A 16,640-nucleotide genomic window follows, 5' to 3' on the forward strand; every position below is an offset into this window, starting at 1 on the left:
AAAGTGAGGAAGACAGATGCACGGTGTGAAAATGATGCTGTTGTATCAAGTAGCATAACTGCTCACTTAACATTCAGCTGCTTTCCATGCCTCTGCATACAGACTGAGAAGCTTTACCTCTTCACCATCTGCTAGTGAAGCACTGTTTGTTCACTGTGATCACCCACTCAAGGCAGTCACGTGGTTAAGTAGGGCCCTTCGCTACATGTAAGGACACCGACCTGAAACTGTGCATAAGTCCTGTAAAATATTGTCATGTTTTGGCTACTGCAACTGTTCATCAGCAGCTGCGTCACTACTGCCAACATGCAGACCATGCAATTCCCCAAGCGCTTAATTAACAAGCGTACAATAATGAAGAGTGGCAAATTGGGCTAGCTGGTTCATTAGGAAAACAAGAAGCTATCGCAAGAAAAAATAAACACTCTAGAATTTTGAAGGCTCTGGCTTGTTTAATATATTCAAACATCAAAAAGCTGATTATTACAGAACGCCATAAAGCATGGTGCACTGTTACCAACTGTTGTTTTTTAAAGCTATAACCTGTTATAACCAGACATTCATGTACCATGGCTAAAGACATACTGTTCATCGTTGCCATGTCTTGAGCACGGGAATTAGTCTCTTTCTTAAAGGTTTCGTATTGTCCATTCAAAAATATTGTTGTCTATTTCTATAAACACATAAAGGCGCATAACTTCGCTGGGTGTTACGTAAACTAGTGGCTCCTCTCTCCTGACGCAGACTGAAAGGTGCTTTGCATGGAGAATTTCAACAGGAAATAGTTTCTTGCATTTCAGAATTATACAAGAATTCGCTCCAGTAAGAATTCTACAAATGAGAGAAAATGCACCTGAGAAGCTGACAAATGCACTGTTTTTAGTCTTTATAGTTCAAGTGTACTGGAGAGAGTGGAATGTTTGTTGGTTGACGACCATTCGGTAATATTCAGTGACACTTGTTGAGTCACAGCCACGGTTGTGGACTACAGCCTGTTTTTCACTTTCATCCAAGTTCAGGCACAGCTTTCCAGTGCCTAACGAAACTGTCTGCTGACCAGCTCCCCTCTCCTGCGCACCAAAAAAACTCACTGCTTCTGGTGAAAGATTTAAACTAGCTTTAGCTGCCTGTAACTTACAAGCAAGTACATAACATTCCAATATTTGTAAAGGAACATCATTAGCTCCACTGACCAATTTCACAAGAAGTTCATTTCCGCCTTCAAATACAAATGAACAATGCGACCAATGAGGTCCTAGTTTAGCCGCACTTTTAGGAAGATGCAGGATTTCGTGTACATTCTATGCCATTGCACCCAATCCATACAAAGACTGTGCTCTCACAACAAACTCCGAGAGAAGATCAGATGATCTCATTATGGTCATCTGAAGTGACGGTGTCTAGTAGAAGTATATAGACACCCTCCACAAGCAAACTGGAATGTCTGACATACTTATCTGGCAAAAAGCTATGAAGGCATGGTAATGAATAATGAAGAACCCACCACTTCCTTTCACTAGCTTTCCAGATTGTGAAGTCTGATAATCTTCGTGGTGTACGTGTGAACCAATTCGGTGGCTTGATTGCCAATAACCTCCTGTTTAAAGAGGCTAAACTTTGTTGTGAACCAATTGAAACATCTTTTCTCTTTTAAACATGATCACATTTTTATTCTTTTTAAGCTGTTGTATGGTGTATATTTGTTCCAACAATCTTTCCTTTCTGAATCCTGGGCTTAATAGTTGATTTATATGTATTGTCTTTTGTGATAATATAAATGCATTATTTCTGACTCATTTTTTGGGCAAATGAGGAAGCTTGCTTCTCCTTGAAGCACATTACACCTATACAACACACATAGATACCGATAGACTATAGATCTGGCAAACTAATATGAATACACTATTACACTAATAAAAAGAATACACTAGTAGACTTGTACAAGCAGAATAGCACAGATACGTCCAGAATAGAACTAAAAGTAATTTTATCAGTGTATCAGTTGTATTGTTTCATAATGCAATAGAAAAAAACTGATATAATTTTTATTAGGTTGCCCTATCAGATTTTTTTTCTGGTGATCTTTCAGTGTAAATGCATATCAACTTTTTGACTAATGCTAATAACTGAACACATGGCTTTTTGTGCTGCAATTTTTCTTGGACTCCTGCTTCCCTTAAACTTATACTGTATAATATGCTTGCAAGATCAAAAAACTGGAGTATGCTTCATCAATCCGGGATATACCTACAAAAAACACAACTCTCATATTTAGTTGAAGCCATACAAAACCAACCTGTAAATTTTATTGCAGCTGCTTATTCCCATACCGTAAGCTTATCAACAATTAAAGCTTGCCTTGATTGGCCAGGCTTGTCAACAAAAAAACTTACCCATTTATTTCACAAATTCTCAATTGAAACATATGTTATTACCTCCTTGTATCTCATTGAGAATGAACTACAACCTCAAGGTACAAGTGCCAACTTGCCAAACCAATCTTTACTATTCCTGTAAAAGGCAGCCTCAGAACACACACACGCACACACATATATATCAATGAGCTACAAGGAGGTAATAAAAGCATGTTTCAATTGAGAATTTGTGAAATAAACAGGTAAGTTTTCTTGTTGCCTAGCCAATCAAGGCAACCTTTAATTGTTGATATGCTTGCGGTGGGAATAAGCAGCTAAAATAAAATGTACAGGTTGGTTTTGCATGGCTTCAACTAAATATGAGAGTTGTGTTTTTTGTAGGTATATCCCGGATTGATGAAGCATACTCCAGTTTTGATCTTACAAGCATATTATACAGTATAAGTTTAAGGGAAGCAGGAGTCCAAGAAAACTTGCAGCACAAAAAGCCATGTGTTCAGTTATTAGCATTACTCAAAAAGTTGATATGCATTTGCATTGGAAGATTATTAGTAATATGAATACCTAAGTACATGGTGCTTAATAAGAACAGAGTGTTTAATTTTGTAGGTAAATGTGTTAAAAAGACTAGTCATGATGTGAAAATCTCTTCATTTTACTTTTACCACCCCACCTTACCATCTTCTACCTTTACACACACACACACGTACGCACACACACACACACACACACACACACACACACACACACACACACACACACACACACACATACCATGGCACCCATTCCGTAACTCTAATGCTCCATACGATAGAAAATACGATAGAAAATTCGGCAAGTTGTTGAAGCTTCATGGCAGCTACTGCATGACAGATGCCGACAAAAGTAATAGAACGGGACAGGATACAGCACTATCAAATGAAGTTTATTGAAAGAAAACAACCAATATATAACACACATCACGTGACCAACACCCGGCCCCCTAGCATATGCAGATACGTACCAAAACAACCTTCACATCACCGAATGCACATGTTTTGACGGCAACACAGATGTCACGGCTGATTAATCAATGTAAAAAAACGATTACTAAGGCACAATGCAACTCAGTGGCTTTACTTAAGATCTAACATGGCAACCTCGCTATCTTGCAGCGAGATGGATGGCTGGCTAACACATAGTGAGCCTTTCTTTCTAATGTGATAAGCCTCCATTAATTCATGTGAGAGCTTTTCACACGTGTGTGAACAGCAGAATAGTACTTTCAAAAACTGGATGACGCCCAATGCTGCAACAATGCACAGAAAGGTGTGGATGCGCAAAAACCCTTAAAGAAACTATGGTACTTCCTTAGTCGAATGTTTAAGCACCTTCCAGTCTGACTGATATATATTTTGTAGGCTTCAAGAAAAAGGAATCAAATAAACAACATTTTGTGTGCAAGAGACAAATTATATGCTATATTTCACTTTGCAGTCCTCCCTGCTCAGACACCTGTTGTGAAGAATGTGCTTGTTTATTGCTTCACATATTCCCTTCAGCTTATATTTAAATGAAAACCCAATCCTCTCCTGGAACTTAGAAGCCACCTTTTTCTGCCTGTGCGACAATTAATAGAGGGGATAATGGCAACTTTGTTCCGCTCTTGCTCCTTAAGCTTCTTCCACCCTGGTTGCACCTTAAGTTCCTTAATTAACGTGTTTCAATATAAAAAAGCCACTGAAACTGAATAACCTGCCTCATTAAGCCTTGTCACCAGATTCCTTACACTTTCAAGGATAAGGTGAGGATAGCTCTTGGTTGGGGCATCTCTAATTGTGTGAGTGGCAATACTGTACTTAATAAGTTTTGAATGGCTAGAGCTATAATCAAGAAGGGGCTTAGAAGTTCTCGACTGATATCCCCAGCATACGTGATCCCTCATAAAGGTAAGCCTGATATAAGAAGTTGCAGCACATATTTTTTCTGGAACTTCTAAAGTGAAGTTGAAACCTTGCTATTGTTCTCTAAATAGCTTCAGTACTTCGATGACAGCTCTGCGAAAGTTATCATTTGCTCATGAAAAACAAATAATCATCCACGTATCTGAAAATTTTAAGAGCAAGCCCACTCAGGTTTTGATTATTTTCTGGTCAACATAACTTAAAATATTACTGAGCACTGGTGCAACACCAGAACCTATGCAGATGCCAGCATTCTGGACACATATTTTACCTTCCCACTAGACCAAAATTGACCTTAAATAGAAATCAAGAAGCTCCAGAAAGTTTGCAACAAGAATTTTACACCTTTCAGCAAATTCCAGCAAACCTGTTTGATTGTGTATGCAGTCCTTAACAAACTACAAGAGACGCACCTGCAGCAAAGAATTGTATAGAACTTCTGCATCTATACTAAAGCCTGCCCGTTTTCCCAGATTATGCTCCTGCAGGAAGTGTACAACAGTCTGAGAGCTGGCAGCAAGGAATTGGTCGTTGATTCCCAGCCTGTCAAGGTGTGTCTGCAGAAATTCTGAAACATGAAGCCATGATTTATATTCCGACACAATGGTTCTGAAATGGATTCCCTAAGCTTGTGTGTTTTGCACTGAAGAAGGCGCTTAAAAGAAGACCTTTTTCCACCTTAACATCATTTGAGACTGTTGTCAAACCAAACTGATTCAACTTCGTGACAGCTCAACATTTTATGTCAGCTATATTGGTATAAATTTCATTAAAATTTATGTCAGTGGCTGACACACCCTCCTCCGGAAAAGTGCTTTCCAACATGACAACACAATGTCCTTTTTTGTCTCCAAGAAACCTCCAAGTTTCTGCCCCATACGTTAGCACAGGTAGAAGGCAATGATTCTATGCTTGATTGTACACAACTATATATATATATATATATATATATATATATATATATATATATATATATATATATATATATATATATATATATATATATATATATATATATATATACACTTTGTATTCACCATCCAGGGCCAGGGATCAAGAGAAGCCAGACACCACTGACCAATTTCTGACTAAAAGAATTTTTTACCTTATACATCTTGTTTTTACTGTACATGTCCCTCACCTCCATCCAGGTTCCCAACATTTATATCTAAAAAGGGTCTGTCCTGAAAGTAATGTCAGTAAATTTATTGTGATGTGACTGTATGTTAGAGCGGTCTAACTGGTTGAAACTAGTAGTGACGGAATCCAGCTAAGCAGCGGTTTGTCACTCAGTGTGCTCCGAACATTGGAGAGTGTTGGACGGGCCTGTCCGTGAGAGCTGTTTTTTATTCTTGTGCAAGTGAAAATGCAGCGCTTATTAGAACAAAGATTTGCGATCAAGTTTTGTGTGAAACTTGGCAATACCACTGCGAAACTGTTACTATGCTCAAGATTGCTTATAAAGAACATGCCCTGTCAGATTGGCAAGTGTTTCGGTGGCACAAGGCCTTTTGGAAGGCCGGGAAGAGGGCGACGAGAAGGACTGCGCTGGATGGCCATCCACGACCGCTACGACTGACAATGTGACACGAGCGAGGGAACTGTTGAACTCAGACCAATGATTAAGTGTTCGTTTACTGGCCAACATGTTAAACGTTCCGAAAACTCAAGTTCATGAAATTGTTACAAACGATATCGGCATGCGGAAGGCGTGCACAAAAATGGTTCCAAAAGTGCTCACTGACAACGAAAACTCACGCCGCGTGGAAACGTGCCAAGTAAATCTCAACATGTGCAAACGTGAGTGAAAATTTTTGGACAACGTCATTACAGAAGACGAGACTTGGGTATTTGAATATGACCTGGAGACCAAAAGGCAATCATCTGAGTGGCACACACACTCGTCCCCTCCCCAGAAGAAAGCCAGGATGAGCAAATCAAAGATCGAGATCATGCTCATCTTTTTTTTTTTTTTTTTTACATCCACGGACTGGTTCATCATGAGTTTGAAGAACCTGGAACCACTGTGAACTCCGAATTTTATGTGGATGTCCTCGAAAGTCTGAAACGCAGGGTTCAACATATCCGGCTGGACATTTCACACAACTGGAAGTTGCACCACGATAATGTGCTGGCCCACAGTGCCTTCATCGTCACCGACCACCTGGTTAAAGCAGGGGTGCCAACGATCCCCCAGCCCCCGTACAGCCCAGGCTTGGCTCCCCCCCCCCCCCCCCCCCGACTTTTTTATGTTTCCATGACTCAAAACACCCCTGAAAGGCAATCATTTTGGGACAGTGGACATGATCAAAGCAGCTAGCACCACAGCATTAAAGGCCATTCTGGAGGAGTACTACCGCAACGCATTTGAGAGCTGGAAGTCTCACTGGAGCCGATGTATTGACGCAAAAGGAGAGTATTTGAAGATTTTTAAACTTTTTGTAACAACAAATTCAATAAATGATTTTTAATCGCCTTACTGACATTACTCTCAGGACAGACCCTGTACATGCACCTTGAAGGTATGTATGTGGAAAGCATTTCAACCTCTGCTTGCTTTTCTGGCATGGAATAAAATGGCCTTTTGTCTCTAAACCACTTACTTTTAAACTATTCCATTTGGTTCATTTTTCTAACTTCTCCAGAGTTGCATTCACAACTTTCATAGTTAACCGGCTCCGTTTTCATTCTTGCTTCCTAAATTATGCCCTCCTGTCATGCATAATTTGGAAGGCCTTCTGTTAGCAATGGGTATTGTATTTCAAGACTATCAGTTCAATGTTGCATGAAGAAACCTCTTCTTGGAGTGAATTATTGTTCAGCTTGATATCATGATACTGCTGCATGGTTGTTATTTAACTCTGCAAGAGAATGGTCCTGCCATCCTACCAAGAGTGAATTTCATGGGTATTACTCTCTTTCTTTTGACATTAGTTTATGAGGCTCGCAGATATGTATCTGTGTCAACAATAACACCTGACATCTAATTTTGTGCAACATGCACTACATTTAATCAGATAAAAGTTGCACGTTTTGTCTCTTGGACCAGTCTGCTCAATGGTAGGAGCTCGAGACCACAAATGAGAATGGTTGGCCAAGATCTGTGGTGTATGTCCCGTGTTATGCATCTGACAAGATTTCATGGTGGCAAGAAGACATATCAGACATGATGTGATCTTTCTAATTATTGTGCACAGAGTTATCAGCATGATAATATCCTTAATGCTATAAAGAGTACCTCCAGCAAGCAGTCTATATGCTTATGCCTTTTTGCTGCTTATGGCAACAAAATCCAACATCCTTTGAAACATGCTCACTTGCTGTCGGATGCACAAAATGAAGAACGCTGTCTTCTCTAAATTTATTAGCAACAAGAAAGCCACTCTGGAAGCAATTATATACATACACAGCAACACACACTAAAACCTACAAATGGGAGAAACACACAAACTAGGCTAACAATAAAAGAAACCTGACACCAAACAAGCGTTGCACGTTATTCAAGTATGCACATTCAACCTGAGTTAGAGAGATAGATGGTCGACTCCCGCACTCCTGTGCATGCATGTGGATACGTTAAACCTCAGCTACTCTTTCTATATCACAACTATCCCCATGTTTGTGAAATCTGGTGTACAACCGCAAGAACAATGATGGCTTGACAGGTGGTTCACCTTTCACTGAGTTCTATAAGGAGGATGCATCAACTCTTCCAGCCAATGTACACATTACCACATGAAAGCAGCAGCTTATAAACAGCACAACACCATACAGCACAAATTATATATTTGCCACGTGTTATTAAACTTACATCATTAAAGTACATTAGAATTGGTGCTAAGGCTGGTGCACAATATATGCATATACTTTAAGCAATCAAATAATGCAGGAGCTTGGAATATGATTGACTATTCTCGGAACTGCTTTGATAATACAAAAGTCAAGGCTTTGTTTTTGGCATCACCCACTCCAATTCGTTTTCTTTTTTTTTTTTTTTCAATTGAAGCTTTGGCAAGGTTTGTGCCATGCGCATCGACCGTGATTTTTCCTTGTTCGTGCACGGCCATGACCATAATACAAGAAAATCGCCCCAGTAACGCAGTGGTCCCTGCCTACCTTCTTATATACTTTACCGCAATACATTACGTATGCTTCACCGCATATCATGACTGTATTGCGGCAAAGCTGATTTTATGGAACTGACATTATGTAACGGACCTTCTGTTCTTCTGCTGCTCGCATGAGCATAAGCTCGAAAAACCACAAAATACAGACTTGGCTTGCTGCTAGTTGATTTCTAGCTAACATTTCGAGACGTCCACGTTGTTTACAAAAAAATCGGTGAAGTTTCTCGCGCTCGGACGCGCTTCAAAAGGCAGCGTGACCACCTATAATTAAGGCAGTCATAAGCGGCAACGAAATCCACACAAGGTACATCAACTTCCACAAAGCTACTGGGCAACGCCATCAATAAATGGCACAGGGGCCACCCAGGAGCTGGCAAAAGCTGCGATGACATCCACACAAGCCACGTCGCTTTCCACAAAGCTATTGGGCAACACGATCAGTCACAGGCACAGGTGAAGTCCGCAAAACACTACATGGGCAGAACCACTACGGCCATACTCAATCACTTCGCCACAAGCTCTCACATTTAACGACATCAAACAGCTACAATCACTTCTCTACAGCCACGGACACAGGCGAAGACCGCACGGGCAGAACGGAAGCACCAATTCAGGGCTCTAGTAACGTTCATCGCTTTAGCGCCACCTATTTAAAAATAATATACGGAGCCAAGCCAAACCATTATTTAGCGTCTATTTGGGTGAACCTAACGCTTTTGGGCCCTAAGCGTTCGAACGACCAGGGCACTATAACGCTTACCCCCCCTTTCCACTCCGTCGACCGGGTCGCAGGAACGGCGGCCTATAGTTCGATGTTTCTTGACCGCAATTGTGCGCAGCTGTTTTTTATGTAGGCTCAGTATTGAATAAAGCAAGTTTTAGCCCTTAGAAACAAACACAGTGTTGTGGTATATACGGCTGCTAATGCGTTGTTTTATATCATTTTTATTTTTGCTGCTCTTCTCGGGTTCTTTATTTGCAACCTATCGTGAGGAGCCTCACGTGCAGCATAGACAGAACACGCGCAGTGAGCTTTTCTTGACCAAACTTCTTGCGTAGCTTCCACAGCGTTGACTGCTATGTATAGAACCATGGATGTATGGAACGGAGCAGGGAACGGAGAATGTACTAGACCATAGAGTTTCATACAGTAATTATTATATGAAACTCTATGTACTAGACAATGGTCGAGTGGGCCGAACGGCGCTCTCTCGCTGAGGCGCCGCGTGTGGAAAAATTGTGCGAGGGCGCTGTGAGCGAACTGGACTGAAAGAGGCTTTTGGAAGATTGGTGGAAGAAAAGTAGGGAAACGACAAAGAAATGGAGACGCACAAAAACTAAATTCGCAGTATGGAATCAGAAAATTTGGTTGTGGGAATTCCTAGTGTTCTTTTTTTTTCTTTTTTAATCTAGGTACACTCTTAAGCAAAATTACACCCTTTTGCCACACAACGATAATCGTCATATGTCTTGTCCGCATTTTCTTTCTTTAACGCAGGCGAGCCCGGTACTTCCCCGTAACGAACGGCATACGCGTTATCAGCATCGCATAGATGGCAGCTCGATCACAGACATGCGCCATTCCGAAGCCGAGTAGGCGGTGTATGGAAGCACGTGGTTTCCGTGTCATTGCACGCACGTGGGTTGTTGTATATTCCGGCGGCAATACAAAGAAGAAACCTCCCCAACCACGTGACACACTAGGTATTCAGTGGCCCCATAGAGACAGTTGGAAACCCACTTAGGGAATCAACATTCGGGAACGCAGAGTCACGTAGATGCTGCCTTTTATTGTTCGCCGGTCCCAACAATTTTTGTAGGAAACTCTATCCCAGCCGGCCTGCGGGGAGACGCATGTTTGCCGACAGGAAAGTAGCGGGCGCGGCGTTTTCAAGAAAGGAAACACAAGCAAGGCAGATGACGATTATCGTTGTGTGGCAGAGATACACCTTTGCCTAAGAGTGTATAGGACATTACATTAGGTGTGTGTGTGTGTGTGTGTGTGTGTGTGTGTGTGTGTGTGTGTGTGTGTGTGTGTGTGTGTGTGTGCGTGCGTGTGTGTGTGTGTGTGCGTGCGTGTGTGTGTGTGTGTGTGTGTGTGTGTGTGTGTGTGTGTGTGTGTGTGTGTGTGTGTGTGTGTGTGTGTGTGTGTGTGTGTGTGTGTGTGTGTGTGTGTGTGTGTGTGTGTGTGTGTGTGTGTGTGTGTGTTGTGTGTGTGTGTGTGTGTGTGTGTGTGTGTGTGTGTGTGTGTGTGTGTGTGTGTGTGTGTGTGTGTGTGTGTGTGTGTGTGTGTGTGTGTGTGTGTGTGTGTGTGTGTGTGTGTGTGTGTGTGTGTGTGTGTTAATCTCAAAACCACGATTTGATTGTCAGGCACACCGTAGTGGGGGACTTCGGCTTAGTTTTGATCATGCAGGGGTTACATAACGTGTACCTAAATCTAAGTACACAAGCGTTTTTTGCATTTCGCACTCGTCGAAACGAGGCGGCCGGGAGATCGAACCCGCGCCCTACAGGGCTCAGCAGCAACGCCATAGCCAATGGGATACGGCGGCGGATAACGACAACGATTGCAATTAAACAAAATAACTGCACGTTGCCAGATGCACATAGAGTGTTATGTTCATTCAAGGAACTGAGTGTAGAGAGCACCACACACCGGTCTAAGGGATGCAAACGTGGTGAGGACTGGCCAAATAATACATCGTTTTGCCTAAGTGAAGCCAACAAATTCGCGGGCTGTCTAAAAGAGAGGAATTTTTATTTAATGACCAGAAATTTTGGAGCCGAAGTTAACTGCCGCACGTTTTGGATCAGGAACTCGTGCTCAGCGCAACTGCAGGGGAATCACTCGGAACAAACACCGCTTGAAGCAGCCGCTCATAAGTATTATGATCGCTTATAGTGAAAAACCAACGAACGCTCGACAAGTTCTACAAGTGAATTCTCGAATTGTATGCGAATTGGACAGCGACGAGACGACTATTCGATTCGTATTCTAAATTTCGAATATTCTTTGTGCTTTCCCTCTGCGCGGCCGAGCTGTGTGAGACAGCGCCCGTTACGTCTACTCAGAGAGACACCGACGCTAAACACTCACGTGCTACAACTGAGTGAATGTAATGTGATAGGTTATAACGATCGGATCGCCCACACGCCTTTGATTGCACTGCATGCCTGCACGATGGGCTCGCGTTAGAAACCACCCGTGAACAAAAGTGTACGGACCGCGGGCTCGCCGAAGAAACGATATTTATTCGCAACTCAGACGCGCAAACTGAAATTGACAAGTACTTTGGAAAGTTCAGAATGCCGTGTTTGGACTGCAGGGGAGCATTTCAACTTACCTTCATAGGCGGAGAACAAAATCGGTTTTATCACGGAGTTCCTGGTGGGCTGGTCCGCACACTTTTGCTCGGGAAAGTACGTTGAAACGCTTGTTTTTTTTCAAAACGTGCTGCAAGAATGGTTAATTTCTTTCTAAACGAAAAATACAGGCATCATATTTACAGGAGAGAGTCCCAAAATCAGATTGCAGTTGGACCCTTAACAGGAATTACAAAGAATTAATAGATTACACGCCGCATAACAGACATTAATGAAAATGAGTGAACAACATCATCAATCTAAAAAGACATAAGTATTCACAAGCATAAGTGGTAATCTTGCTCATGAAAGCACAAACAACGAAAAGTCCACATATAATTATACAGTTACTACCCTAATACACCATACAATTAATTTGAAATAAACAAATGTTGCAAATTTTTTGTAAAACAAATGTTCTAAGGAGTGATTCAAGATATGCGAATGATGATAAGGATTTTAATGCGTTAGGTAAATTATTCAATTTTGCTTTATTGCTGTGTATGATGAAATCATGACCGTGTTTAGTGTTCGGGGGAGCAACAAAAATTGGTTTATGGCAAATCTCGCAGGGAATATTTTTATGAGTAAGGTAACATCAATAAAGTGATATCGTAGCTAATTTACTAACTTGTAGAAAAGAAAATACAGGGTTAAACAGAACAATACCAGAACAAACAGAACAATATCACGGTGTCAGTAGTCTACAAGAGAGCAGTTAGAAGCTGAGTTGCGGAGTGGGCCAGTTCATTCCATTCCCACTCGATTCCGGGGAGAGGAGATCTCCCGTAATTCCATTCCTTTCAGCTCCTCGGAACGCTGAGGGTTGTATCATTCTCATTCTTGAAGTGGTTGAGCTGATCCATTACATTCCTCTCGATTCCAGTAAGGAAACACTTTGTCTATAACTGTAGGCTAGTTGCTTTTGTCTGTCTATACTAATTACAAACATATTTTTGAAGTCTTAAGAACATTGTAATGTTACGCCGAATTTTCTCGCACAAGAAACATATTTGCGGCCTGTCATCTCTTCGGAGCGTTGTTGTTTGTATTATCTCTAATATCTACTGTATAAAAGGAGGCCTTCTGTGAATATTGGTTTCGGTAAAAATCTATCTGCCCGTGTGCTTTGAAAACGATTATGAGCCCCGAAAAGAAGCATTGCACGAACTCTCGTGTGGCAGAGCACATGCCTGTTTTTAGTAGAGTGCATTCCTGACCAATGGAGTACTCATTATCAACGATCCTTATTCCGCAAACAAATATACAAGATGAGTATTCAAGACTATTACACGTGCAATAGGACTGGAAGAAGAAATACATAAACTATTATTACATTAATGTTATTCTCTTGCTCGTCAAATAGCGTGAACAAACGTAGGTGTGCGGATTAGAAGTTCCGAATATAAACTCGTATAAGCTAACCATCTTTAAAACACAAAAAAAAAACACCCGCCGTGGTTGCTCAGTGGCTATGGCGTTAGGCTGCTGAGCACGAGGTCGCGGGATCGAATCCCGGCCTCGGCGGTCGCATTTGTACGGACCGATGGGGGCGAAATTTCGATGCGGGCGAAATGCGAAAACACCCGTGTACTTAAAGGTGCACGTTAAAGAACCCCAGGTGGTCAAAATTTCCGGAGTCCTACTACGGCGTGCCTCATAATCAGAAAGTGGTTTTGGCACGTGAAAACCCATAATTTCTTTTTTAAAACACAAAATCAGCTTGGCTTTTTATAATGTACCCATCTGTAATCAGTGTTGCCATTTTATCGATTTTGTCGCTAGATTAAGCGACATTCTTGTCTGTTTAGCGAGAAAGTTTTCAGTCGATTTCGAAGTTAGGAAAGTTGTTTAAAGAATGGTCTTCTAAAACGCAGTATAACATTCAAAAGCTATTTGTATCGGTCTGAACTCGTTTTACGTCGACACACGGGCTCCATGCTTACGATGAAATAACGGTCGTCTTCACATTGCATAAATGCATTGTAGTTGTGCGTCCCAGCATAGCGGTCATTACGGGCTACCCAGTGTGCTCACTAACAGCTCTTTTGACCAAGGCTGATTTACCTACGTTGTATCAAAAGAATCGCTGTTACCGTCTTAATTTTTTTGCAGGCTATTTATTGAGCGCCACAACAGCTAGAGATACGTCAACAGAGATACATCAAAAGTAATCTCTTCATCATCCCGATATGCCACCTGATAAAGGAATAGTTGAACAGCACCTCCCTGTCGCACAGGCGTTAAGTGCTTCACGTATACTCCTCCTTTTCGAGAGTTTTTAACCAGTGGAACAGTCTAACTAATAAATAAATTCTTCACCAAGTGTTGACTCTTTTGCTTCGAAACTATAGACATAAAATCGATTTTTTGTCTTCTTTTGTACGCCGTCTGTATTTGACGCCTGATAGCTTTTATGATCTTATAGTAAAATGACCGATTTTTATACCTTTGCTTGGCGGATGTCGTATAATTTAACGTATAATTTTTTATTTGCCTCTTACTTACGGCTTTACTGATTTCAAGAGAATGCAGATATATATGGTGTTCTTTTTTATTGTTAACTTAATTTTTTAAATCAACCGTGACATGTAGTACAATGATACTTGTTGAGCTAGAATAATCTCAGAGGCAGACATTATTTCTACAAAAATTAAAATGAATATTTGACTTGTGAAGAAATTTTGTCATATTAAGTTTTAAATTACTTACTTTAGTCCGCATATTACACTTTATGAATTGGAGCCGGTGGCTTTTAAAGTGGCATCTACTTCGAACGAATGCTGAGGACGACACCAGTTTCGAGAGATGCGTTCCCAAAAATTTACGACGAAATGCATTGGTGGTCCAGTAACTTTTGAGTGTCAATGCGTAAAAATACGTTTTGTTAATAAGTAAGTTAAACAACAGCGAATTTTTACCGCAACTTTGATTGCGCTTATCTCAAAACTGGTGATAGTTTCAAAATTATCTCGAAGTGGATGTGCCTTGCGAAATCACGTGCATTGCAGCATGTGCGCAAAACTAATTTGTTGAAAAGTTAATTAGTGAATTTGTTTATTCAGTCCATTATACGTACTGGTTTCCATTGTAAGTAACGTATACCTCTCCGAGTATTCCAGCTCAATAAGTAGAGTTGTACTAAATGCCACAGGCAATTTGTAATAATTCTGGTAACCTTAAAATAAAACATGCAGTGTAGTAGTCGAGCAACTTTTGAGAGCCCTACTCTTTGAACCCGCTAGATTATTCTTACCTACCGACAGCAACGCCACCGCTAAAATGGCATGCAGATGATATCGTGGCCACTGTTACATAAATATTTCACGAATAAACATAATGAACATTACCGCTTTTTTGTGATGCAAATTATTTTTAGATGTGAATATAGAGAAGCGTCCCTACAGTCCAAAGTAGGGTCATCTATTTTTGATAAACTATGGGGTTCTTGATTAATAAAACGAGTTTTCATATTTTTCAGAATGTTTCATTTGACTTCCGCGGCAGTATTTTTACACATTAAGGTCAGCAGGTCTGGCATTTGTCACATTTTTGCAAATTTTACAGTGAGTTATATTTTGTAACCCATCCTGCCAAACCACCAGTGGGGATTGCAATATAAGGAAATGAATGAACGAATGAATGACTTCTACGCCCTGTAGGTAAACTGACTATTTATCAGTCACCTGCACGGACATCAGACAAACGTGAAACGCCTCCGTAAATGATTTACTTCGCATTAGCTTATATTATGGTGTTATGAAATGCGTACGTCACCTAAAATTCATCTGAAAGCTTTAGGAAATTTAATGACTTCTTTATCTAACTTACGAAACGCTTCGAAAAAAATTGGCTCTTTATGTGTGATTGATTATCAGGTCTGTGAATGACAAAGACAAATCTCGCTGATACATTTTCTTTAGCTTCTTTCAACGCAATGATAATCTTCAAATCTCCTATATATCTATTGAAGAAGTCTACGTTGAAAAACAAATTTATTTTCGACGTTTTGTCTTGGTACCCGGCCACGACGTCGAATGTAAACTTGTTTTTCAACGTGGATTTCCTCAATTAACTCTGTAGTTGCCAAGAACTTTTATTTTTGAACTATATAATATTTATATACATTAGATGAATGCTTCTCTGGGTGATCGAGGGGATTTAAATACATGCAAATAGGGCGGACGAATGCGTGAAGCGTTTTCCCCCTACGTCTCGGCCGGAGTCTTGACATATATATATATATATATATCTATATATATATATATATATATATATATATATATATATATATATATATATATATAGAGAGAGAGAGAGAGAGAGAGAGGCTTGCCTCCCCGCCCTCGCACTAAAACATAGTTGGTAAGCCACTGGTGCAGCGTCCTATTTGGGCAATATACACTCTGCTGCAGCTCAGAGGTACTTCATAGACTGTGCCCACAGCGCAACGCAGACAAAGCCTGGCGTGCTTCTTTTCGCAAACAGGCTTAGCACTTCGGGAAGAAACGCGGGCACATGGCCTCCAGAGCTTGCTTGGAGTAGAAAATACCAGTGGCACATCGTGCCAATGGTATTGTATATATATGAACTGTCACTTTTATTGAAGCGAGTCGCCAAGCCATGCGATTATCTGCTATTTCCATCGTGTTCGATGCTCTACTCCATTTTTCACATGCTTCACATGCGAATGAAAAATGAAGCCGACAGCGATATGTCCGCCATATCCTCAGAGAGCTCTGCAGCTTCCCGCTGAGCACACAGCGGCCCGTCACAGTTGACGGATGGTGATTGCGCATACGGCTGGCTCGCGGTGACTGCCCATCTAGATG

This window comes from Dermacentor andersoni, chromosome 2 (genome assembly GCF_023375885.2).
Source record: "Dermacentor andersoni chromosome 2, qqDerAnde1_hic_scaffold, whole genome shotgun sequence".
NCBI lineage: Eukaryota > Metazoa > Arthropoda > Arachnida > Ixodida > Ixodidae > Dermacentor > Dermacentor andersoni.